We start from the raw sequence: 27,760 nt of genomic DNA, 5'->3' as shown, positions 1-27,760 counted from the left end.
GCTGTAGACGCTAATTCGTGGTTCACTGAGGTGTCAATTGAGTCTTAAACCAAGGAAACAACAGCTGCAAAACAATACTTGGCTCTGGTGCAAATATTTTCAAAGGTAGACTAAAGTTTCAACTGTTATTTTAGATAAACAAAACCCCAAACCATAACCTTCCATCAAGTCACAAAACAAAAGAACACGCGGCCGGAGTTTAATTCATTGCGTAGCGACATTTCTCATCTTGTTGCCACTATTTAGACAGGCTTTCAGGACTTTACCTTGACAAACGACTTCCTTCACTAGATGAAAAACTAGCTTCCGAAGCGATTTTGTTAGTTGTCTTTGTCTTGAATGTACCGCTGCCAATATTCAAACCTGTGAGAAGCACAAACATGGAGAGGGAGTGTCAGCCACCACGCAGCAACGAGTGAAGAAGAGGGCTCACAATAACTTTGGTGAAACAAATGTCAACAGGGGAAGATGCTGCTCAAGCCACAGAAGGCAGGGAGCTTCTGAGGCAAGGAACATGTTGATAGAACTCTGAAAGGAAGTGGAGCGTTTTCCGGTGATACTTAGAAGCCACAAAAAATAAAAAATAAAATCATTCGAAGAGCTCTATTCCAAATGACCACGATGCACATGTGAGCACACGGGTCTCTACTACAGCACCATGCACTGGATAATTCACCTTGTTATAACACATGGGCAGCAAGGGATCATCAAAATAATGGGTGCTGGGAACCAGGTCTCAGAAATAACTGACACCGCTGGATGACAGTTACCCACCCCACCCACCCTTAAGCCCTCTGCCAAATCCTCTGTTTTTCCATCTCCCAGGAGAGACTGAATCTCCATTGAAAACCATCAAGGCCACTCTTTAACCAGCCTGAAAAAGTTGATGGGGAAGATGCACAATCCACCTCTTTCCTGGAGCCAGGGGAACCAGACTGTTCCCATGATGCTATCAGCGTGCAGGGCAATCCTTGACCTCTGCCCCCTGGGTGACTTCAGCCTTGGATGTTTCTGCTTCAATTCTGATTCTTAACTGGCAGTCACCTGAGATCACGGATAGAGAGTGCATGGGTGTCTCTGCAAAAGGCATTTGCTGAGTTTCTATCCTGTAACCTGCTTGCCTGCATGTAACCTCTGCAGCCAAGCCATTCTCTTAACAATGTGTCCGTGCTCAGCCTGAAGAGGGTTTCCATGTGCTTACCAGCATAAGGCCTTTTCAGACATGGAAAAGAAGGCGCAAGGTTGCAGTGGCTTTCCTTAGTGACAGGTCCAGAGGCAGAGACCTAACACATCTGATGCAGAAAGTAACTGAAACATGCACTGCTTCTTCAATAGTCAGATTTGGGGTGGCTCCTGAGTTCAGGGTGCCCATCCTCACCACTACCTGTAACAGCAGTAGCGGGGTACGCTAACCACGGGGTACGTGGCTTCCATTTCCCTCCACCCTGCCAGCCTGCCTCCTGCTTCTCTTTGGAGCTCAGAGAAGTCCCCAGGATCAGAGTGAGAGCGAGAGAGTGAGAGTGAGAGTGAAAAGTATTGTGTGAGCACACGTAAACTAAACGCCAGAGGCCGTATCTGACCTCAGAGACGGCTGACACCACCAGAAGGACTTCTATGATCCCAACGCAGGAAAATGTGGAATCTTGCAAAGCACATAGTGTAAATTTGAGTGTGGAGTGAGGGAACTGAATCTAGGGGTGCTTGATTATACAACCTATAAAGTATCGCTTATGAATAAATTAATAAACAAATACATTAATCATTAGTATATTAATAGTACCAACATTTTTTTGTGTGTGTGAGGAAGATGAGCCCTGAGCTAACATCCATGCTAATCCTCCTCTTTTTGCTGAGGAAAACCGGCTCTGAGCTAACATCTATTGCCAATCCTCCTTCTTTTTTTCCCCAAAGCCCCAGTAGATAGTTGTATGTCATAGTTGCGCATCCTTCTAGTTGCTGTATGTGGGACGCGGCCTCAGCATGGCTGCAGAAGCGGTGCGTCGGTGTGTGCCCGGGATGCGAACCGGGCCGCCAGTAGCGGAGCACGTGCACTTAACCGCTAAGCCATGAGGCCGGCCCCCAACATTTTTGATATACATCCAAGGGACTACAACTTATGTCAAATTTACTCATCCTTTGAACTTGTCCAATTAACTATCCATATAAAATAAACTTACCAAACATAGATGTGTGGAGTCACTTTCCAACCACGTGTGTCTGCTAACTGGCTGTAAGGCTCCGAGGGAGGTGCTACTCTCTTGTCGCCTCCTTTTGTGAAATGAGGGGGTTGGATAAATACTTTCTAAATCTCTCTGGATTCTAATTCTGTGACTCAAATGTGAAGAAAGTGGTGAAAAGCAAACGGTTAAGGGCTCACGAGTGCTACATCTTTCCAAAGTGATGAAGCCCTCCATCGGGGCAGAGGCCCTGCTTCATACCTCAGCCAACTACAATGTCTCACATTCGCGGAGTTCACATAACACCCAGCACCACCGCGGCCAGCAGTCGCCGAGGGCTGCTCTCTAACAGGCCCTGTGCTGGGCATTTCGCCTGCAGTGGCTCACTGAATCCTCAAAACAACCAAAATAACAGAATTTTGCAGCAACCAATTCTAACACTAATATTATCTAGGAAATAGCTCTCTGAAGACAGACAGCTAAGTCTAATGCACCATATGTCCCTCGAAAAAATGCCTGTCTGATATAGACATCTTTGAGACAATTGGGAAATCTGGATATGGCCTGGGAATTATGTGATGTTAAGAGATCACTGTTCATTCTGATGGGTGAAATTATGGAATGGTGGTTTATGTAAGGATAAGGAAGTGACTAAGGTGTACTTCCTTCTGTATGAATCCATTTACTTGCACAAAGGGAGCTGAAGTGACATACTAAAAAAAAGGTGTAATAAAATAAAAACCAATGAAAATAATAAAAATGCAATAAAGTATACGAAAACAAAGAAAATTACAATTAAAACAAAAATCCTAGATTGAAGGAACTACACTTAAGCTTAAAATTTAGCTTTACTGGGATTTACAGTCTTTTCATTTAAAAAACCCAAAGTTTTCCAACATTCTGGTGAGGGAAAATAGCCCAGGATGATGTTCCCCATTGATGATTAAGAAACTGGAAGATGTGGGAAAAGAAAGAATTTGGGGCGTCTCCTGTGGTACTTAGCGACAAGTTACTATCATGACATGCCAGGTATAATCCAAGGGCCTGTAAGGACCATCGCCATGCCAGGGCTGGCACATATCCAGGAGGGAAGACTCTTCCAAATTCTTGTTTGTTAAGGACTGAAAAAGTACTGGCTGATTCTGATCCAGTGATAGCTTATTACAAAGCAAACTCCAGAAACTTTCAAAGAATGACCACCCTTCCCTGAGCACAGCACTAGCTGCTGCCTTGGGTCACCTAGACACTGGCTGTGAGTGCTGAATCTGCTCACTTACCAGACAGTTGTGATGCAGAAGCATCTGCCTTTTGGAACCTGTCTTCAGTTTGATTTGTATTATCCTGAAGGGTAGACCACTTCAGCAACTGGTAGGCTTTTGTTTCTACAGATTTAAAAAAAGGCACAGATAACTGGATATCCACATGCAAAAGAATGAAGTTGGACCCTTACCTTATACCATACACAAAATCAACTCAAAAAGGGTTAAAGACTTAAACATAAGACTGAAAACTATTAAATTCCCAGAAGAAAACATAGGAGAAAAGCTTCAGGACATTGGTTTTGGCAACGATTTCTTGGATATGACACCAAAAGCACAGTCAACAAAATTAAAAATAGACACACAGGACTATCTCAAACTTAACTTTTGCATGTCAAAGGAAACAATCAACAGAGTGAAAAGGCAACCTACACAATGGGAGAAAATAACTGAAATCATATATTTGAAAACGGGTTAATATCCAGAATATATAAGGAACTTCTACCACTCGACAACAATAACAAAAATCAAATAACCCGATTAAAAATGGGCAAAGTGCTTGAATAGACATTTCTCCATATACAAATGGTCAATAAGCACATGAAAAGATGCTCAAAATCACTAATCACCAGGGAAACGTAAATCAAAACCACAATGAGATATCACCTCACACCCATCAGGATGGCCACTATCAAAAGAACAGAAAATCAGCGTTGTGGAGGATGTGGACAAATCGGAACTCTTGTGCACTGCTGGTGGGTGTAGCTATTAGGGAAAACAGTATGGAGCTTCCTCAACAAATTAAAAATAGAATTACTATATGATCCAGCAATCCACTCTGGGTATATATCCAAAAGAACTAAAAACAGGATCTCAAAGAGTTATTGGCACACCCTTGTTCATCACAGCATTTTCCACAATGGCCAAGAGGTGGAAGCAACCCAAATGTCCATCAATAGTTGAATGGATAAAGAAAATGTGGCATGTACATACAATGGAATATTATGCAGCCTTTAAAAAGAAGGAAATCCTGTCACATACTACAGTGTAGATGAACCCTGAGGACCTTATACTAAGCGAAATAAGCCAGTCACAAGAGGCCAAGTACTGTATGATTCCACTCATATGAAGTAACAAAAGTGGTCAAAATCATAGAAACAGAAAGTGGAAAGGTGGTTATTAAGGGCTGGGAAGAAGGGGGAGGGAGTATTAGTGTTTAGTGGGTATAGTGTTTCAGTATTGCAAGATGAAAAAGTTCTAGAGATCTGTTGCACAACAATGTGAATATACTTAACACTACTGAGCTGCACACTTAAGAACAGTTAAGATGGTAAATTTAAAGTTATGTATTTTTTACCACAATTAAAATAAAAAGTAGAATTTGTCCATGACAATTCAGGTTTCTGCCTGTTGTCCCAGCATAATAATTAATAGAGTTGTCTTTTGTTAATCAAAAGTTTCCTAATTTAGACAATAAATTATATGGTGACGCTACTTAAGAGACATATGAGCCAAATGCAGTGCAATGGCACAGTTTGGCTACTCATCAAAAAACATCAACTGAAAAGATATCTGCTTGGCTCCTGACTGAACACTGATTGGATATATGATATTGCTAAATTGTTATTAACTGCTTTAGGTGTGAAAAAAATACACAGAAATACTGAATTTTCTACTACCTAGAAACAAGTTTCTTGAATTCCTCCTACGATGTTAACACTTTTCAAATGCATGCAAATTAGTTTTTTGAACTGTCCCTTTTTAGAAACTCTGAAAACAAACAAACGAAAAACAATTTAGTTGAACCCAGGTTTCAAGACTCGAAGTCAAGTTGTATGAATGTATTTGAGGTGGCCAAATTCTAGTCATTATTTTGAGTGGGTCTGTGGATAGGTTCAACTCACAGTAAAATGGTTTCTCTCCAGTCCAGGCCTTGCAGAAGCGGCTACAGGAATGAATCAGAAGACACATAACTGACTGCCTTGGTTGGGCAGCTGGTCCTCTGCAGCACGCGCTGCCCTGGCCCTCAGGCTTGCACATTCGAGTGTGGGGTCTCTGGGCTGAGTGAGGGGCGGGAAGGTCAGGAAGGGGAGGCGGCAGCAGGATGAGCTGGGGGACCCACCGCTGAGAAAATCTAACCAGGCTCATCGTAGGGACAGAGAAGAGCATCTGCAGGGAGCAAAGCCAGGTGCCCCAGAGGGGTCAGCAGCAGCCTGGGCACCCACAGGACACCCTTACCCTGCAGGACTGTTAACAGTGTCTGCTGTAAGTTAAAGTGGGGAAGACTGTTGGGAAAAACAATAAATAATGATCACGTAAAGAACCTGAGAGACACAACTTTCCCATTACCTCAAGGCTCAAGGATGCCTGGATGAAAGAGAGGCTGGAGAAATAGAGTTTTAGCACAGACATAACAAAACAGCATCCATGTCCACATCTCCAACATGGCCACAAACAAAAGGACTCCTGCTGTCAGCACCGGAGGCTGGCAATCACTGCTTTCCTGCTTTTGCTGGTTCAATTTAAGAACTTAACCATGAGCCCCTTATTACTGGATTAAAACTACCGTCACACTGACGAATACAAATGTAACATCTTGCCCTACTGAGAATCAATCAAGATAAAAATAAGTACTTAAAATGAGCATCATATTTTGAAATATTAAATGCTATATAGTTAAAATATGTACAGATCAGGGACTCAACTCTGAAAATAATAAATCCTAAGGCAACACTTTTTAACATTGCTGGATTGTGATATTAGTTGGGCAAACCTGAACTAGTATTTTGACAAATTTAATAAAGAAAACACCAGATGTCATGCATGCAGAAGGGGAAAGTACTGTTTTGCATAACTTGTGTATATGTGTTGGGTACTGGCCTAGGACAGAAAGTGTTTCTTGCTGTAGATTAGTCCCACTGTCCTAGGACAGCATCATAACACTCTCCTGTCAGTCCTACTACCTATATTACTTCAGATTTGTGGTAAGGTACTTTTGGGAGAGGAGAAGTATCAATAAAATCAAAGAATTCTAAAAAGGTAAGGAATCACTGTAAAAGAGGTAAAAATGTTCTGTTTTGTTTTTATTCTATAAAGATCAACCAAAAAGTTTTTCAGCTTTTAGGATACAAGTCCAGATCATAATGACCATATGCTATTTCTGCACTCAATTATACTGACTTGGTCAAGGAAAAGAGAGCAAAGATAAAAGTTAAAAAAAAAAAAGAATAGGAAAAGAAAAAAAGAGTAGCTTCTTGGTAAACAAAGGCTCCTGGCAGCTGGAAGCTGGAGTTAGGCTTTCCTCTCATCTATTGTTGTGAGGTAAATCATCTGACTCCAGTGAGCTGGCTCTCCTGCTCCTCAGAAAACACGTGCCTTTTATTTTTAGGAGAAGATTTTCGTGAAAAATATAAAGCTAGTAGTTGTGAGTTAATTTCACATTTGGGAGGATTAAGTATTCTGTCCAAATATAGGACAGTACGGATATTATCACTGGTCTGAGTCTAGCAAAGGAGGAATGTGAAGTGAATTCACATTAGCAGCAAGGGACCATTTTATTTTACCACTCTGGAAAAGAAAGGCCATTTCCATGTTCCACACACTTTCCATTCTGGTTTCCTTCTCTTCCTTCCTCTTATTCTTTTTTTTTAATTGAAGTATAATCAACATACAGCATTATATTAGTTTCAGGTATGCAACATAATGATCCAATATTTGTACATATTGTGAAATGATCACCACAGTTAGTTAACATCAGTCACCATACATAGTTACAAAGTTTCTTTTCTTGTGGGTGAGGAATTGTAGGATCTACCCTTCCCTTGCTTCTTGAAGGACTTGGACTCTGTAACTGGCCTTTCCCTTCAAGGCTGCCCTGAGTCTGCTTTCAACCGTACACAGTTTTGGAGGGATGTAGCTTGTCTCTCCAGTCTCGTTCTCCCAGAGCCCACCCCGCTTCCCAGCCATAGCTCCTTACTGGTATTTGATCTTTAAACCTTCTGTAGCCCTTCTCTAAGCGGAAAGTCAGTGAAGCTCACCCGGACAATTTTTATCTGGGACATAGCCGCCCTGACCTAAGTAATAGAGGGTTGGCAAAATCAAGCTGAGGACTGCTGGGCACATGGCCTGCTCCCATCCCCGATGCATGCTTCCTCGTGTGGTTTAAGGGCAAAGTGAAGTTTAAAAGGTGAAAGGATTAAGTGTATTCACTTGGAGGAAGAAACACTAACTGAGGCAGGACCAAGACACCAAACCAGCCAGAGGGGTTGGAGCAGGCGGCAGGTGCTGCTGTCTAACAGGAGGTCTGTGTCGGGCAGCAGATGCTCAGAGCTGTGGTCATTCTCCCATGGCATGTATCACACCCTCAGTCACCCCTGTTTTAGTCAGAAGAGCTGCACAAAACATTTGAAGGACTGGGAAACAACCCAAAAAGGAAAAACAAAATTAAGGTTTGGTTAAAAAATAACAATGAGAGGATAAAGGCTACATAGCCTGCGTAGAAACAAGGGAAGAGGGTTTAAGAACAGAAATTGCATAGATTGGACAGGGCAGGATTATAAATGCAGATGCTCTGGGGCCAAGCAGGTAGCACAGAGAAGTGAGTCTGGCCAGCTGGAGAGCACATGCCTGGCCAGGGGGGACAGCTGTTCTCCGGCTACAGCCAACTGCTGCCAGGTGGGAAAGTGGGCCTAGTCTTGCCAGACTCCTGCCTTTCTTAAAAAAAAAAAATGCAACACTGCACAGGCCAAACAGAACACATTGGAAACCTCGAAACTAGATGGTGGTGAGCAATTTTTTCTGTGTTCCCTAAAAGTGGCACAAGAACACTCGGAGAAAAACTTCAGCCAAGGGATATAAGCTAGATGTTAGCAAAAGCTTCCGTAGTTGACAGAGCTGAGAGACCCGGGAACACACTATCAAGGCAGGCTGCAAGAGCTGTGTGGAGGTTTTTAAGTAGCTGCTTGTATCAAATAGACCAGGCTTCAGACTCTTTGGAGGCAAGAGTCTACGTCTTGCTAGGGGCACTCGAACAATTCAGACCTCCTCCTGGAAAAGCCTAGAGGTCTTGGCCAGGACGCCAACTTCATAAGTCAAGTAGGCAAAGCTACGGGCATGAAGTTTCTGGTAACTCAGGCCCAGGCTCTCCTAGAAGGAAGAAGGATAGTGAAGAATCAAGCAGTTCAAAGCTGCACTGTATTGCCCTGCAGATTTATAGTTACGAAATGAATGAACGAACAAAAGAGCAAAAGTAACAAGTCTAGAGTTCAAATCAGCCTGCTATAGACAAGTGGGGGCCGAGTTCCTCCAGTTCCAAGGAGAAAAGACTTGAGTCTTCTCAACTGCAAGTAAACCCTAAGTCTGCAAATTCGAGGACTAGGTAGCCCCTTAAGGCTTTACTTTCCAGCCTGTGACTGAGAACTCCAGAGAAACGTTTCCGCTCATTAGTCATGTCAAACTCTCAGAAAATTATTGAGAAGTGCGTATAATTAGATAAAACAAATATTTCTAAAGAATACAATTATTGTCAATTAGAATGTTCTGGTACACACAGAAACAAATATATCTGCATGCTCAAGCTTTCAGTTCTGGATCTCTCAGTCAAGCATCTATTATACACTCAAATCTGTGTCAAGATTTAATTTAAAAAGTAGAAAATATTGCAATTTAAAACATAAAATAAAGGAGTCCAGGGGGTTAAAATCCATCCTTGGCTATTAATTCCAGACTGATGACACAAAGAGATAAATATGTTTTTCCCTACTTTGTTACATAAGCCAGCCAAACCCAATCATCTATCTTCCTACAAAGTGGTGAAGAATCACTGAGATTGTTTTTTTTTTTTTTTTGATATGCATTTCGTGTCTAGAAAATGGAAACAGCCAGAGAAGGAAAGCGAAAACATGCTGAATAAAGGGAGATAGGAGAGAGATGATGTTGAGGAGGGAAGAAAGAAAAAGCCTCAACTTCTTATCTTTTATTCTCTTTTATATGCAAATGTACACCTGCTAAAATACTTCTAAATCTAGAAAGAAAAAGAAAATATTTGATGAAAAAGTGCTTTTAACAACTCATTACAAGAACCAGAGAGAGGCAGGGTTCACCAGCCTCTAGGGGTGTCTCCAGGCAGAGAATCTGCCTCTGGCTTGCGCAGAAATCCCTAATGAAAGAAAGAAAAGTTGGGCCCGGAAAAGGAGTAACAAAGGGAGATGCAAACAATACCATCACTACAAATAGAAAAACAACCTTGAACCAACAAAGAACTGGGCATCTTTGAGTAAGGAAGGGGAATTACTATTCCTATAGGAAGTATGTAGAAATTTAAAAATTAAATTTGAAAAGTATTTTCTGTCCACTGAGTTTCCCAGTGCTGTTACTTTTCACATATTTCTACACCCATGCAAATTTTTTTCCACACTGTTACTAGATGTGTTGCTGATGCAGCAAACATAGTCATTTTTGTAAAATAAAATAAAAATTGTGACATATATTTCTAAAATTAATTCTAAAGATAAATATTATCACTGAAAATCCAGAAGTCATTTGTCTAGTAATCTGCTCAAATGAAAACAAGAAAATATTAGGATATGGGTGCCTTCACAATTCTGAAAATACAGAAAACTCATCTATATTTAGGATTTTTTTCAAAGGCCATAAGTCAATGTGAACCTGAAATACATAGGTTGGATCCATGACGAGAATCACTTTTCATGTCCAGACTTTCTGCAATAAACTCCACTCCCCCAGTGTTGTGGGCCTGTAAATCTATTGCCAAGGTTTCTCTGTGCTCTCAGAGACTGCTGATGTACAGAGAAGAGAAACTCCTACTTCACATGAGTTGCCTGAAGCTGCTTCAGAAAATAAATATTTAGGGGCCAGCCCTATGGCATAGTGGTTAAGTTCGGCATGCTCCGCTTCGGCAGCCTGGGTTCGCAGGCTCGGATCCTGGGTACCAACCTATACAACTTGTCAGCCATGCTGTGGCGGCGACCCACATACAAAATAGAGGAAGACTGGCACAGATGTTAGCCTAGGGCTAGCCTTCCTCAAGCAAAAACAAGAGGAAGATTGGCAACAGATGTTAGCTCAGGGTGAATCTTCCTCAGTTAAAAAAAAAAAATTTACATCACATTCTTAATTTCTACGGAGTAATTCAACAATTACACTTGAAAATAAATGTCAGGCTTGTAACTGAACTTTAACGAATGTTCCAAAACTGAACTGAACAGTTCCGCTGGTATTACTTCATATGTAAATTTATAACCATAGTGCCTGCCACTTAACATTGTTCAGCCATGGGAGGGGAATTTTTAACTCTCCAAGTCATGCAATCTTGAACTTTTCAAAGATTGAGTAATCTTGATCAGGAAGCTATATTTTATTGGCATAATTAAATATTTTTAAAAACAATATTTTTAGCAATTTGCATTCAATGATTTATATAATGAGAAGAATCAGAAATAAAGACAATAATATTATCATTAGCATTATAGTAGGGTCAGGAATAATCAATGTATAAGATGAACTAGATGTTAGAAATGTAAAATATGAAGAAATCTCTCTTCACCCCCTACAGTGGGTTGAATGATGTCTCCCCTAAAATTCATGTCCACCCAGAACCTCAGAATGTGACCTTATTTGGAAATAGGTTCTTTGCAGATGTAATTAGTTAAGGATCTCAAGATGAAATCATCCTAGATTTGTGGTGGGCCCTAAATCCAATGACAGGCATCCTGACAGGAAGAGTGGACACAGAGACAGAAAAGAAGGTGATGTGCTGATGGAGGCAGAGACTGAAGTCAAGCTGTCACAAACTGAGAGCCACCAGAAGCTGCAACAGGCAAGGAAGCCTTCTCCCCTAGAGCCTTCAGGAGCACGGCACTGCTGGCCTTTGGTTTAGACTTCTGGCATCCAGAACTGGGAGAGAATACATTTCTGTTGTTTTAAGTTTGTGGTACTTTGTTACAATAGCCCTAGGAAAATAATACACTTCATGATCCTCGATTTTATTAAAATATCTGAAGCCCAACCTCTTCTCTCCCCACTTGAGTCTCTTGCATAAAATGAAGGTGTTTCACAACATGACCTACAAAGGCTCTTTCAGCTTTGAGACCCCCTGCTCCATGGTTCTCAAACCTGGGGAGTCACCTGGGGGTGTTATAAAAGACTGATGCCTGAGCCCCACCCCTAGAGGTTCTGATGTAACTGGTCAAGGGTGTGGCTGGGGCATAGGTATCCACCCAGGATTCTACTGTCAACGACCAAGGAGAATTTCTCTAGGCATTTATGAATTAATTTCCTTGAATGCAGGAGCAACCAATCGAAAACACTCTTCAGAAAGGTGCCTTTCATTCTTTACTGACCATGTTAAACAAACACCACCGCCCTGTAATGTCATGAGTGAAGACGCTTTGCTGTAGCAGCAAAGGGGAAGCCCCAGCAGCCTGACATCTACCACAGAGACAGGGCCACAGGGACTGCAATGGACAATCCAGCAGCATGAGATGGTTCCCCTGGTTTTGCACGAGTTGGGGCTCCCAGGCTTGGCAGGTAACACGTCTTTCCTGATCCTCGTGCATTTCTGGGACAGGACAGGTGAGACACATTCTTAGTAAAGTCTCCTTAGTGGAGTGTTACGCCACTGTACTCTGGCGTCCAACGTTGTCACCACAGTCTTCTCTCCCAGGGTAAATCCAGTCACCAATGACAACCTGGCTATTGTATGTTCCCAGCCTTTTCCAATTTGATGTAAAACTCAAGCAATAACGTTTTGAGAAGCACTGCCCAGAACCCCAAGTGGCTGACCTCCCTCACAGCTTCTAAATGGACATACCTTAGTATGACATTGAATATTTCAGCTTGCCAAAGAATATCAGTGAGAAACGGCACTGTCAGGCAACCACTTTCAACACAGCTTGACCGAGAGAATAGGAGTCAAAAGAATGAGAGGCTGAATGGACATTCTTAGAGGCTTAATCCTCTTCAGATAAAAGCTGAGAGCCCTTTTCACACGGAGCTTAAGGAGATGAGTTTTGCCAGGATGGGCACGTGGGGTGGGGAAAGTATTGGTAGAGTGACTGAGTGAAAGAGACAGCGTTCTGGCCTGAATCAACAAGCATTTAAGGAAACTCCTTAATCTTTGGATTCCAACTCGTTTTTATTCATTCGTTTGACAAACTGAGTGCCCACTGTGTTGTGTGCCAGATACCGTGTCAGGTGACGGGTTTCTATGACATTTAGCATAACCTGTGTCACTTGCTAAAACTAAAACTCACTTCACTCTCAGAGGTAAATTCAGTATGAATACAAATAAAATTGCCAACGTGGGAAATTTCACTTGGGGGTATAAGTAGTTCAGATGAGATTTTCCCTCATAATCTAGATAAGCATGGCTTTAATCCTGGTCTAAGTGTTCCAGGGAAGCACTGACCTGAGTATTCTAGTCCTGCACGTGTACTCAGGCTCGCCCCGCTGTATAAAGGGCACACACACCTCCTGGCAAAATCCATACTCGGAAATCCTTGCAAGTGCCCACCTCTCTAGGCCTAACACGAGAGAAAGGAAAGGTATAGCTTCGCTCATCATCACTCACAAAGCATCCTTGTGGAGCTCATCTTTTGTGATGATATACACTGATGTTTAATTAATCCAGACACCTTGATGCAGTCGCCTCTCTTGTAAAACGAAAGCAGCAGGCTGGTGGAACAGAAGGAGTTCAGGGATTAAATCTTGAAGTTTGAGTTCGATTCAAGATCCAACACACTAGCTATGTGGCCTTGAGCAGGACTCAACCTTCCTAAGTTTCTGTTGGACTGACTGTAGAATGGGTCCCTAATGTTTACCCCACAGGACTGTTGTGAGGATCAGAGATGATGAAGACTTAGGAGGGGCAAGGACCCAGTCTTATTCCCAGGACTTAGCCAAAGTAAAGGTGTAATATACATGCAAATGATATACTATCTATTATAGGGAGAAAACCACACATTCATAGATATCAAAATTATTCTTTGATTTCTACCTTAATTCTTCACTGTGAACAACCAGACTAATGAAAGGGGTAGATTGTGTTAACAACAACAGATCATACAGGCTGTGGGAATATTTATTCTGGTTGTGTGTGTGGGTCTGTGTACGGGAGGGTTTCTATGTAAATCTTAGCACAGATTGCAGGAGCTCAACTTATGAAACCAACACTCTGCAAATGATTAACAAAGCAGATGCCTTCAGAGTGACAGCAAACTCTTTAAGGATGAGCCCCTCTGCCAAGGAGACCTATGTTTGGAAGTGATAAGCAAATAAGAAAGGGAAATAAAGAAATGAGAATATTGGCACATTTGACTTCTTTCATATGGAATGAGAATCACAGTCTCTTAGCATTAGAAGGAACGTCAGTTCCAGAAACAAGAATTCCTTCCACAGTGTCCCTCTAGAGAGTAGGTTCCTGCCATGGTTCAAGCACCCAGCACAGAATCTTATACCTGGAAGACACTCAGCTTGGTTTTGCCTCAAAGAAGAGCTAGAAAGTTCTTCCATTACTGAGCTGTGAATTCCTTCCCTGCACCACTCACACACAGAGCCCCCTGAGAGACTCTAAAATTACGCTTGATCAACGTTCTGTCTTGTACGTGGAGGCCTCGCAAATATTTAAAGATAGCTTTTGTACCCTTCTCAGGTTAAACTTCCCCAGGGCCCTCATCATTCAGAGCTTCCCCTCCATTCTGCCCAAACTCCTGGTGCCTGCCTGGGTTCACTTCGGTGTCTTTCTCTACTACATCTCCTCTGAGATGGCTGTAAAGCAAATAGTCACGCAGAAGGACCCACACTAAAGAAGAGCACTTCTGGACTGTCCAAACTCACTACTGGAACATGCTGGTCGTCAATTCGTCAATTCAGGAAGCAGCTTTAACAAGTAACTTTCAATCATAACATCAACTGGGTTTAGTTACACTAAAGTAGCCAAAGCTTCATTATAAAGCAATCTCATCCACAAGGGAGATTCCCACAAAAAGGACTCATGGGAAAACGTTGACGATAATTTTAGGGTATTAAGAATACTGGTGCCCTCATTAGACTCAAGGTTTTAAAAAACATTCTGTGTATATCTGTGTATATTTCCCAAAACATGTTCCACAGAATATTAATTCTGTTGGCTGTTCATAGGAAGGATTCCATTTTCAAATAGAAGATAATTATTTGAAACTTTAAGTTCACACCTTTAAATGGGTCATTTACTGAAAGTCTAAAAGTTTTCAACGTGCTCCCTGCACTGTGCATGTTGCAGAGGGAGAGCGCGATTATGCGGGATTTGGTCAGAGAATGTGTATTCCCTGAAGCATTTTCGGGGTGGAGCCTGCACAGAACACGCTTGGGGAAACGCTGCATCCGCCCATCCACACGGTGAGGCGGCACAGCAGGGGAGGACTGTCGCCTGGGAACCGTGTGCCCTGCAACGCCCTCACCTGTGAGCCTGTAAGAGTTATGGCACACAGGCACTCACAGGCAGAGATGCTGGGCCTTGACCAGTGAGAGCCCCAGGAGCCACTGCACCACGTTGTTGTGATTCTTCTCTAAGGGTTTCTCCACGGGACTAATTAGAAGTTCCAAAAATATCATGCAACTCTCCTCAAGATTCCTTTTTGATGGGGTAAATATCCTTCTGGATTCAAATCATCAATTGAGTTCTTAAGTGGAAATTTCTTGCAGAAACTAATTTAGCGGTACCACTGGGAAGCACTGCCTAGGAGGAATTATGGCAGCACAGGGCTTGGGCGAGTCTTGGTCCCAAGTGGCTACCGCAATTCAGGAGGTGGTGTTCAGATGCCTTTCCAAGACTCGTCTCAGGATTATGCTTTCTGTGGCACTGTACCCCCAGCCCCCTGCTTCTTTTCCTCTTTGAGTTTGCTTTGTGAGATTCCTTTTAACTAGATGGCATTGGTTTGAAAAACTGGGGACTGTGGGGCCAGTGCAGAAGATCAATACTACTACTAACATTCACATGAATATTATTATTATAAATCGCAGCTTACATGTATTGAGTGTGTAGTACACGCCTGGCACTTGCACACACACGATCTCATGTAAACTTTAAGACCATCTTGCCAGGTGGTATGTCTGCTTTCCCAGTACAGAGGCTCAGGGAGGTGGAGAAATAGAGCAGGGAGTAAAATGCTGACACTGACGGCTGATGCCAAAGCCCAGGCTCAATTGCAACATCCCCTCAACCCTGAGAACAGCCTCTGGAATATTCCTTTTCTTTGGAATATTCTAGAAGGAATGCAGCCCATAAAACAGGAAAGTCTCAATAAAACTATTATAAAGGGGGAGGCAGAGTCTATCTTTTTTTTTTTTCTTTGTGAGGAAGCTCAGCCCTGAGCTAACATCCCATGCCAATCCTCCTCTTTTTTTTGCTGAGGAAGATTGGCCCTGAGCTAACATCCATGCCCATCTTCCTCTACTTTATATGGGATGCTGCCACAGCATGGCTTGACAAGCAGTGCGTCGGTACACTCCCGGTATCTGAGCCTGAGAACCCTGGGCTGCCACAGTGGAGCGCGCGTACTTAACCACTTGCGCCACTGGGCTGGCCCCAGACTCTATCTTAAATCAAACTATATACCTGCTTTACTCTACCAAGGCCAAATCTCCAATAATTATGCCAAAGACACAAAGATTTAATAAAGAGATAATGGTCAAGAACTTAGAGATTAAACTATTACAATGTTATATGTCAATTATATCTCAATTTAAAAAACTGGGGAAAAAAGAACTTAGAGAGCAAAGTAGTTTCAATCACAGACATGACAACAGCATTAAAGAGTCAAGGCACATGAGGCCCTCAAACATTAATTTCATGGGAAGTCCAGCGGGTGGGGAGCAAAGAAGAAAGAGAGTATGGTGGCGAGGACAGAATGGAAATGCTCAAAGTAAATGGCTTTGAAAGTTTATTTTTATATCTCCCAAGTTATTTTATATGTCTAAAACTTTGGCATGCAACAGGCACAAAGGATTTTTTTATTTCTTTTTTTTTTTTTTTTGGTGAGGAAGATTGGCCCTGAGCTAACATCTGTTGCCAATCTTCCTCTTTTTGTTTGAGGAAGATTGTCTCTGAGCTAACATCTTTCTCAATCTTCCTCTATTTTGTATGTAGGATGCCTCCATAGCATGGCTTGATGAGCAGGGTGTAGGTCCGCGCCCAGGATCTGAACCCATGAACCCCGGGCCGCCAAAGCAGAGCGTGCAAACTTAACCACTACGCCACCGGGCTGGCCCCACAAAGCATTTTTTTAAAACTGCCAACTATTAATTGACTGATGGTAGGTTGTTGGAATTAAAATTTCTTTAAAAATCTTAATGGTAAATAGCCCTTATTATTTCTAGGCACATCACACCTCTTTCTACAAGAAAAAAAGAAAGATTTGAAACTCCAGTACTTAACTATCTCTTCTCTTATAAAGAAAGTCTATGAGAAAATAACGTTTGCACTAATTTTGAGGACAGTCATCTGCTCACAGCAGGGAATGACTGGAAAGAATACTGAAAAGAGAAGCAAGAATGGGCAACGAGATCACTTCCTGGTTTCTCTCCAATAAGTCTTTATAATTTTAACTGAAATAAATTCAGAGGTCATTAGATACTTCTGCATTCAAAGATAAATGCAAGAGAAAAGTCTCCAAATGACTTCTTGATTATCTGCAATTTGGGATCATCTACACTTCTACTAACAAAAAAATAAAGAGGGAACGCTACCAGAGTTTTCTCAAAATGAAGAATAAAAATGCAATAAACATATCACTGGGAAAATGTTTAAAAGAAAAGAAAACCTCTGTATTTCGGAATGAAATATTATCTGATGCAGAATATATACAATAATTGCTCTATTATAAACTCTTTTTTCAAAACCAGAGTTCATCACAGAAACATGAGTTTAAAAAATTAATCATCAGGCTATGAATTGTATTGTCATAAAAGAAAGCTATTCTTTTCCGCTTATAAACAACAAAACGACCACATATGCAGATGCATGCCTCAGTACCGCAGTGCAGTGGTGTGGTTACTTGTATAAATATTTAAAGTCAGACCTTTGAATTTATAATGAAGTAGTGTACCACTTTACAAAATAAGATCCTAGTAAATTTAGACGTATGACAAATAGAACTCTGTTCAGAATACTCATTGCTGCTGTTGATAGTCTAAAACTAAAAATGTAATGATATTCAGATTCCAGCTAAACAAGCGTAATACATGTGCAGAAATCTTAATAGGTCTTGATGAAACGTTACTGCTAAAATTTTTAAATTATCACATGGGCTTTGTAACTGAGGCACAAGCAAGCTTCTTGTCTGGCATTTTTTTTTTTTCCTGCTCTTATTTTAATGAGACACATTCAATTATCACAGGAAAGAAAAGAGTAAAATCAGAAACAGCTGTAGTTGGCCACACAATGACTGGTGTTCCCCACGGAGACTGACGTTGTCACACAGACGCAGGTGCTGAAAGGCTATGTGATGGGGTGCTCACACGTGTAACTGTGTAACATGATCATGAAGAATTCAATAGGCATGCTTATTTTCCACCTCAGTTTCTGCTAATGTAAGCGCACACATCATGCTCTTACAATTAATCGTCCCCTCCAGCACGTAGTAGTTGAATATACTTGCTCTTAGCAGAGTCCACACACCACTAACCTAGAATGTTCTGATTATAAAACAAGGTTGAATCCTGTGTTTGAAACTCTTAGGCAACCATAACTTTACCTGTGATTGGAATCTTTGCTGCCATGCTCTCTTCCTTGCTCTCGTCTCCGCAGCCACTTGAAACGTCTAAAAATCAAACACAAGATAATAAAAGTGTATTTCAAGGTTATATTTACGGAATAGGCCTTTGCTTTTTTTTTTTTCTTAACTGCCATTCCTTTTATTTTCACTGCTTCCCCACCTCCTTTCTTTGCTTAGTTTATTTCTTGTCTGAAATAGTACTGTTCCTAAAAAGAAACCTATTCTAAAACTAAGGTATCTCTATGTTGCTTTCATGCAAAATGATTTAGCCTGACATCTATCAAATTTGACTGGGGCTTAAAACAAGCGAGCCTCAAATCCTGTGCATGTGTATCAGCTTCTGAATATATCCTGAGCAACTCATAGCTCTCTTGGGAATACATTATAGCGGTTTATTGGCATGTCTTAACAATAACGTTAAAATAATCACAATTTTCGGGCCGGCCCCGTGGCTTAGCGGTTAAGTGCGCGCGCTCCGCTGCTGGCGGCCCGGGTTCGGATTCTGGGCGCGCACCGACGTACCGCTTCTCCGGCCATGCTGAGGCCGCGTCCCACATACAGCAACTAGAAGGATGTGCAGCTATGACAGACAACTATCTACTGGGGCTTTGGGGGGAAAAATAAATAAATAAAATCTTTAAAAAAAAATAATAATCACAATTTCTGGATACTAAAAATTGGTTATTAAGTTTTGGGGGGCATAAACTCTGATTCTTAATCATCTGTTTAAACTTATAAAAGGTTCTATTATAATTAAAAAGAATGTTTACCAATTATGAGTAAATTCTATTAAGTGATATCAAAAACTTCATAGTACTCTATGTGAAGTACTTGATGGACTCATTTTCATAGAATCATCTTCATCTTTGTGGGATGATAATAATTATCTACTGCCAAGTGCTTAGTCCTGTTAAGATTTCAATTTATAAAAACTTATTTTATTGGAAATTCAGCAGGACAGCAGATCTACAATTAGGTTTCCTATTCCTGTTAGACTGAATGAAAACATATATTTATTGGAAGGTGGTATAAAACAAATAACATATTATACATATTAAAATTAGAAGTGTTCTTGAGTCTGCTTTTTTATAGGTACACCTTGAGAAAGGGTGTTTGCGTTGACTCTGAATGCGTTTTTGCTGTGGACAGACCCTTTAACAACAGTTCCCTTGTTCCCTTGTAAGAACACTGTTGAGCCATAGAGTGGGTTTCGCTTCCTTTATTCCACTACTGTCATTCAGAATAGATGGCAAGCTGCAAGATGATTCATTACTGTGAACGGCCGAACTATCGTCACACTCTTCTGTAGGGGCTTTTTTCAATAACGCTGCTGCCTACAGTGTTTAAAAGAAATAAAAATAAACTCTAGCGACATTCCCGTTGGTCTCAAAGACCCAGCCTTCAGACATAATTTTAGGTTAAGCTTTACTTTGGATTTAATTTGCTTCCTGACATTTAATTGAAATTAAAATGTCTTCAAGATAAAATAACATCTGATTATTTTGCAGCATAATTTAATTCTTTACAACAACTTACACTTGTAATAATACATTTTTTTGTGGCCTGAATCTTATGTCATGCTGAAGTGTTCTGCTTGTGAAGTACGTATGTGAAATGTGACCACTCTTGTGAACCTGGGCTGGTTTATCCAAGATCGACTCTCTCATTGCATGAATGCTGTTGGTTTGGATTGAGAAAGAGATGTGGAAAAATGTGACCTTGCAGTATCCCCATCCTTCCAGAAATGACCCCTGAACTTCCCTCAAATGAGAAGACTGTAGAAAAACTTGGTGGCTGAGAAGGAGACACTAAGCAAAAAGAGAATTGCCCTTATTTTAAAGCATAATTGTCAATCAAGGATAAACACACTCTGCACTTTGCTGCTAAGTCTGCTGGGGAGCTCAGGAAACTTACTAGCCACACTGCCTATCTGTTTTCAAAGGGCACCAAATTGTCTTACCCATATCGCCTCATGTGTCCTGGGCAGGGAGGTGGGCACAGATTTTATCACAGCCAACTTGAGAGGCAGAGAAAAAGTAAAAATTAACAGGACAGGTAAATACCCATGTCTCTTAATTTCTAGGTCAACACTCTTCCCCCAAGAAATAAAACTATACTGGTAACAAGAGTTAAACAACCAATGATGACATTGTCCCGCTGCCAGAGTGTGTTTCTCTCTCATTTCCTACTTGGAAGTGGTGATTTGCCCAGGCTGCTGGGAGAGGAAATCTCGGTGGTGGTGCTGACCTTTCCCTGGTCTCTGGCAACAGTAGTAAATACAAGGAAATGTCCAACTCAACCTGTAGAATGGACACGAGACTCTACAAGTTAATATGAAGAGCAAAACTGGACAAAGCCTCATAGGTCATCTTTAGTTTGAGAGCGAAGGGGTAACAACAGAATTCTCTAGTGAACAAGGGGGAAGATAATCATCTCTTCTCATGAAGATGCCCTGACAGGAAGAATCACAGAGGCAGAATATGGAAGATCTTGCCTTGTAAGTTTGGCTTTGAACATACAAGGCCACTGCCATCGGCCTTGATATCCCTGCAAGGCTCCTGCCCTCTGCCCTCCCCTGGACCAGCTGGCCACCTGGATCCACGGCCTATCCTAGGGGCCGGAGCAGCTGATTTTAGGGGATTTAAGGAATTCTAGTCTCCTCGGCCGAAGGACTTGGTGTCAAGTTAGCCTTGTAGCCAGCACCTGTCTGTGGTCCAGTTCTAGTAACCAGGAGCTCTTCCTCTATTTACATAAAGTAGTCCCTGAATTTTACTCGAGTTGTGACAATTCTCTGTTGGGATGACCTGCATTGTATCCCTGTTTCTGCATACTGGGGTTCAGGTGTAGAGTCCTGCCCTCGAAGCTCAGGCCAGCGCTGGTTCCCATCACTGGCTGCCATAATGCCTCAATCCCAGCTGCCTACATGGACCACTGTACTGCACCTGCTTCCAGAATCTGTCCAGGAAGACAGGTGTGAAGAATAGTGTCACCTCCTTGACCTGCCATCTCTCAACTGTCAGTGCGCAAGCTGGACCACTGTGGCCTGTCTCATTTCCAGACCTCCACCTCTCCTGCTCTAGTCTGTCTGCTTCCACAGAGAGATAAGCTCCTATTCTGTGTGCCCAATCATCCTGGATCTATGAAAAGCATTTTAGAATATGAACAAAAAGAACTGACCCAAATTCTGAAGTGAAAGTTATAATTTTCTTTTCCTAAAATAATTCAAACATTCTGAGAGAGCCTCAAATATGTATTTCTTCATCGTATTACCTTATGCAATAGCTGTAACTAATAATTTCTTGGCATGACTTCGTAAGAGCCACTGTTTTAACACATATTTTAAGAATAAAATTGTTAAAGGACTTTCTACACTTTTTACTGTAGAATTTGCAGATAATGGAAACTGTTTTGGATTGTCAATGACTCAGATTACTTGTAACTGGGCCCTCAATGATGACACACAATTTATCTCACTGTTTTGTGCACCTCTTTCATATTAAGACCCTCTTTTGCTTTAGCTGGGTTCCAACTGGGTTTCAAAAGAACACAGAATAAAATGCTATAATAATCCTGCAAATGTCTTTCTAATAAGTCCTTGTATACTTGATAAGAATACCACCACTGCTACTAGTTCTACACTCTGCCCTCTTTTTTTTTTTTTTACCATGGTGAGGTAAATAAAGTAGTGGGCATACTGCAGGTTTTCACTTATTTCATATATTTTATCCCATTTATCTTCACTACTCAATACTCTTATCTCTAGGATTTCTCTTACTTTTTTGATAGAGATGTTTATAAAAGGACTCATCTTTTAAGATAATCCTAGAGATAATTTCTCAAAGATGAGTCTTTTATTTTATAAGGATTTTGATGGATGGTCAAATTACATGAGAATGGTTGGCTTCACTTTACTGGACCACAGAGCCAAGAAAGAGAGCAGCAGATCTGCCCAATGGGTCATTCATAAGGGAACCCACAATATAAATCCCTAATAAGCAGGTAATAATGATAAGCAGGGACAGAAACAAAAGTCAATCTCAGACAAGGAATGGTTAGAGGTTTCTAGTCAAAAACAACTTCTGCAGAGTCAGGAAAAACATCTGTAATACATTCTCAGGATGTACTGTTTGCAGATGCTTTAGCCAGGCATATTTCTAAGGAAGTCCCCAATTTGAAGGAGCTTGCAGTCTGAAACTGACAACACTAACCCATACCTACAAAGAAACAAAAGCCCAGAGAAGAGGGAACAAGCTGCTTTACACAGCTCATGCTGGGACTGAATGGGCTCTGCAAATTGGAGCTCTCTATCTGAAAAATGCCACCAGACAACACTTTTACCATGGGCCTCCTGATGGTGCTTATGAATAGACTATGCTTGGGTCTCAACTTATCTGTTAGCTAATAAAGGCTCTCTTTGATTTCATACATTTGGAGCCCAGGAGGGAGACTGGGGACTGTCTCACTGTTCTCAGCAGTCTGGAGCCTAAGTCAATAGAACAAACTAGTTCCTCACTTTTCTGCCTTCCCAGGAGCCAGGAGAAAAGGCTTAGAAATTCAATGCCAAGGCACACACTATTTGTAGAATGACTGATGGTCATATTTGACATCTTAGAAAGGCAAATCGTCCTATGATTTACACTTAGCAGGACACTTAGAATTACTGGCTCAATTCTACCAGAATTTTTCTCAAAGGTCAGTTACGGTTCCTGCTAGGTCTAGAACCCCAAGAGTCATCTAGGCTGCCTCTTAATTTATATCCAGAAACTTAACTGTGATATTCAAATGCATAAATAGACAGATGAAGATAATAACGGAAAAGACTTTGTGTCCAAAATATCATTAAGAAAAATGAAAGGCAAAAATCAAACTGCTCAAAATATTGCAACAAATTGTACGAATTTATATAAAAACAATTCTTACAAGTCAACAAGAAAAACATTACTAACCTAATAGAAAAATGAGCAAAGGACACGAACTGGCAAATTATAAAAGAAGAACCACAAAGGGCTCACAAATAGGTAGGGGAAAAGTTTGACCTCAATGGTAAATATAAAGGTCAAATGAACAAAAAAATTGGATGTCATTTGCACTTCTCAATTTGGTGCTCAAAAAAAAAAAGGTTGATAGCACCCAGTTTCATAAAGAGCTCAGATTATATATATATATATTTTCCTCCATTCCTTGTGACTTTGATGACCCCTCCAGAGTGAGATCTGGCAGTGCAGAGCAAAAGGCTGAAAGACACACATTCCCTTCGACCTAACAACTCTACATCTAGGAATTCATTCTAAGGAAATAGCATGGATATTTGTACAAACTGAATTGCTCAGATGTTCTTTGAAATTTTTTTACTACAGGAAAAATTAAAAACAACTTAAATGTTGAACAAGAGGCTGGTTAAAGGGACAGTGGAATAGCCACACAGGGGTCTCTGCACAGCTGTTGGAAATGATGTAGAAGAACATGTGATGGTATGAAAGGAAGTTCACTTGTGACAAGTGGGAAAAAAAGAAGCTATGGACACAAACAGTACAACCCATGTTTGCCAATATATTAAATATTAAAAACCATGCACCACAACGTCAACGGGCAATTTTATTTTCTCCTTTTTGTTTACCTTAATATTCCAAGTTTGGTTTTCTTTTTTTCCTGCTAGTTTTTTAAGAAAAACACATGCTAGCTCCAAAGGAATCTGATTTCTGCGATGGATGGTACAAATACAAACAGAAAGCGAATGTGAAAGCATTTAATAAAATTACATTTCCTTCTGTATGTAAATCAGTGCTGTTAATGCAGAGACAGAAAAGCAGGAGAATTAAAAACCACGGATGTAGACAGCAGATGACAATTTCCCCTAATACACAGATTTAACTGACTTTTTCCTCAAGAACCTTCCTCTTGCACACCAGAAGTAATTTTTCAATGTTTAAAGAGAAATGCAAGCATCATCACCTAAGGTATGTCTAAGTTATAGGAAGGGGATTTTATCTGTGCAGCAATTAAAAGAAAGGGGAAAGTATTCATATGAGCCAGCAAATGAGTATTCAAGAGAGAAGACCAAGAGAACAGTCGATCCTTAGGGAGAGATGAAGGGATTTCTGTGACTAGTCATGTGTCTTTCTGGTATGTGTGGTGGGGGCACTCTATGAGTGCCACCAGTAAGCCACTCTGCTTTCCCTGGAGAAGTTCTCCTCGGTGGAAACAGACATTACTTAGGAGAGAAGGAGTATTAAGGCACTTTGTGTTTTAATGAAGCACCCAACTCATTTTTTTTTCCACATAAAGTAATTATAAATTTTTCTGATTTAAAAGCCTGCAGCTCAATTATGTAATTGCCTAATAGGGTATGGGGGTGCTGTGGATCTTATCTGGTCTCAAGGGGACATAATCTGAGTTTCAGCGGCTTTAATGATGTATTTACTCAAGAGACAGGACTGACTCTAGCTGACAGCAAGGGGACCCACAGGTAAACATCATTTACACGTGACTGTTTAATTAGCCATTTACCCAAGAGATCAAAGTAAATATTTCTGAGCTGCATTAGACTCTTAGCCAAGTAATTTTTAGTAGAACTTTCTTAAATTTTGAAAATCTCTTATTTTTAAGATTTTTATCTACAGAGAAATATGTAACTCATGCTATTTACTAAAGGTGTATATTGTTTCAATACAGGGAAACAACCAAAGATACTTGATTTTGCTAATAGTAAAAGCATGACATGTAAATCAAAGCAGTCCTAGAACTCACAAAAGCATTTTGTTCTAAAGTTCGCAAGGCTTGCCCTGCCCACGTCATTTTGGTAACATTGTTCTTTACGGCTGTGCATTTCTTCAGTCACAACCTAACCGTTTCAGAAACTGCCTGCTTACTTCGATTTTTAAGGACAGATTTTGTGATTAATTTATTGGTAATTTTTATGATTGTCACTAAGATGAGATCAGGATGATTTAAAAGGGAACAAAAAACCTACGAGGGGAGGCAGAATAGCACTTGATTCATAAGTTATTAATTGGGCAGCCCCTTCTCATTAATAATGGAGTTATTGGGCCGGCCCCGTGGCTTGGCGGTTGGGTGCGCGCGCTCCGCTGCTGGCGGCCCGGGTTCAGATCCCGGGCGCGCACCGACGCACTGCTTCTCCGGCCATGCTGAGGCCGCGTCCCACATACAGCAACTAGAAGGATGTGCAACTATGACACAACTATCTACTGGGGCTTTGGGGGAAAAAATAAATAAATAAAATTAAAAAAAAAAAACAAAAAACCAAGCAACACTGAGAGATCCTTTAAAAAAAAAATAATGGAGTTATTATTTGAAAAATTATGAGTGGATTGGTTGTCTGGAACTGGGAATATGTTTTCTAATATAAACAACACCTTTTTAAAAGAAGATGACTAGATAGGAAAGGGCAGTGGACCACTGTTTATTTCAGCCTTGACACGGCTGAGATGTGACCTACTCGAGTGAACAAGAATGGAATACAATGTTGTTACAAAATGGTACTAGAGAAAATGGACAACAAAACCGGAAAACAAATCCTTCTTAGGATCTACATTTATTGGGCCAGCCCAGTGGCAGAGTGGTTAAGTTCCCCTGCTCCGCTTCAGCGGCCCAGGGTTCACAAGTTGGGATCCCAGGCGTGGACATATGCATGGCAGGTGCATCAAGCCATCCTGTGGCAGGCATCCTACATATAAAGTAGAGGAAGATGGGCACGGATGTTAGCCCAGGGCCAATCTTCCTCAGTAAAAAGAGGAGGATTGGCAACAGATGTTAGCTCAGGGCTAATCTTCCTGACTTAAAAAAAGAAAGAAAGAAAAAAAAAAAAGATCTACATTTATCAATAGGTGTGGAACAGATCTAAAAAACACAGGTTCTGTTTTTCCTCAAGAACATGGTTCTTTCTCAAAGAACATTCACACAAGTGGTATCATACCTCAAACAAAACAAAACTATAGGTTATTTATTGAGTCACAGGAAGTGCAGTGAAATGAAAATATGTGTGGGAAGGATAGCACAAGATTACCTCTGAAAAGGGGCAGGGGCTTGAGGAGAAGCGCACAGGGGCTGTATCTCCGTAATAATTTATTTCAGGAGAAAGAAATTGGGGAGGAAGGAGGTTAGAGGAGGGAGAGGAGGAGAAGGAGAAAAGGAGGGGAGAAGAAGAGGAGAGAAAGAGCAGAAGAAGGGAGGGAAGGTGCGTGAAAGGGGGAGAGAGAGAAGCCAAGAGGGAGGGGGAAAAGGAGGAGGGGTGGGAAGATGAGGAGAAGGCAGAGGAGGAGCAGGTCTGAGATAAATAGGGTGCAATGGTAACGACACATGTGAGTCTGGGCTGGGAGGCGTGGGATTCCTGGGTTCATTTTATCACTCTCTGTTTGTATGTTTGAAATGCTTAAAAAAGCACTTCTACTCTCTTTTAATCAAAGGGGCAAAGAAAGGGGGGCTTGAGAAGGACTGAAGGTGCTCTGAGAGGCTTGAGGGGTGATGGCCGAGGCTCTGGACCGCACAGCCACACAGGTGTGTGACTTCAGTGCAGAGATGGCAAGCCGCGCCTCCGGGAGGGGCACATGCAGAATCCTCGAACTTTGTGCATGATAAAAATAAAAAGCATCAAAGCCAGAAAACCCTATATTACATATAAGGATGAGAAAACATACATGAAACTAGACACGTGCACAAGACATTAAATTCAGGAAAGGAAAGGCCGTCTCTCTGAGTATATGGCTTCTCCAGGGAATGACGAGGACCACGACGGGAACGCTCTAAATCTGGCCCCTGGGTGGGAGCCCCTCCTGCCTTCCTTGGGAGTCTGCTCCATCGGTTGCCTGGTCTCTTCAGCAGCTCACACGCCCCTCTGTGCCAGCTCCTGAGTCAGGCCCCTTGCTGTCTTGTCTGACCCACAGCAGGGCTCGCTCCTCCCCGTCTCAGTCCCACTCCAAGCAGACAGAACTCCCCAAGGCGCAGCAGAGACCTCATTACAGCCCCGCTCGCAAAGCTCTACCGGCTTTTCAGAATCTACTCAATAAACACCAACTCCTTAGCCTAGGCTGGACCCGGCACAGCAAGGCTCCACTCCCTCGGACCTTCTCGCCCCCAGCCCACACACCAGCCACGGAAGACGGCTCTGTTTCCCGGCTCTCGATGGAGCGGAGGAAGAAAACCAGGATGCCACAAGAGGCTTCTAAGTTCCTTGGAAAATGCTGTGGTAGATATGCTTAATTAGGTTAGCTCCAAAACCTGAATCAACTTTACGTAAGGAGTTGAGATTCCTACATAAAACACTATGCAAAAGGCCTGAGAGCAGAAAGTTAAAACCAACCATAAACCCTCACTATTATTTAATCTTTTTTCAACTATGTTAACCATTGTTAAGAACATGACTATTTCCTTAAATGAATAATTTGTACATCTTGAAACTTATTAAAAAAAATAAAAATTACTAACCCCTGTCCTCTGGTCCACGTTTGTGACTAGGAAAACTTCAGACTTCTTAGCTACCTCTTCTGTGATAGAATTATCACGTTCTTTCAAGGTGGCCATGTGCTGACCCAACTGT

General features: G+C 41.5%; 2 long non-coding RNA genes across 5 annotated transcripts in view; both read right to left on the bottom strand.

The window, feature by feature from the left end:
- The window catches only part of LOC131402349 (uncharacterized), a 277,855-nt gene that overhangs the window by 188,577 nt on the left and 61,518 nt on the right, over positions 1-27,760 (bottom strand). The gene's annotated exons all lie outside the window — the stretch shown is intronic.
- Positions 3,469-27,760, bottom strand: LOC131402350 (uncharacterized). 3 transcript variants are annotated; one of them, XR_009218577.1, is made up of 4 exons: positions 27,649-27,760; positions 20,168-20,224; positions 18,187-18,252; positions 3,469-3,559 (listed from the first exon to the last, which is right to left on the bottom strand). It is a non-coding gene; the product is annotated as an uncharacterized LOC131402350 (long non-coding RNA). The 3 variants fall into 3 exon arrangements; XR_009218578.1 differs by lacking the exon at positions 20,168-20,224 and having other exon boundaries at positions 27,649-27,668; XR_009218576.1 differs by lacking the exon at positions 27,649-27,760 and having other exon boundaries at positions 20,168-20,609.

Source organism: Diceros bicornis, unplaced genomic scaffold (genome assembly GCF_020826845.1).
Source record: "Diceros bicornis minor isolate mBicDic1 unplaced genomic scaffold, mDicBic1.mat.cur d_74_multi, whole genome shotgun sequence".
NCBI lineage: Eukaryota > Metazoa > Chordata > Mammalia > Perissodactyla > Rhinocerotidae > Diceros > Diceros bicornis.
The sequence above is the reverse complement of the archived record's forward strand: the minus strand, read 5'-3'. Positions and strand labels throughout refer to the sequence as shown.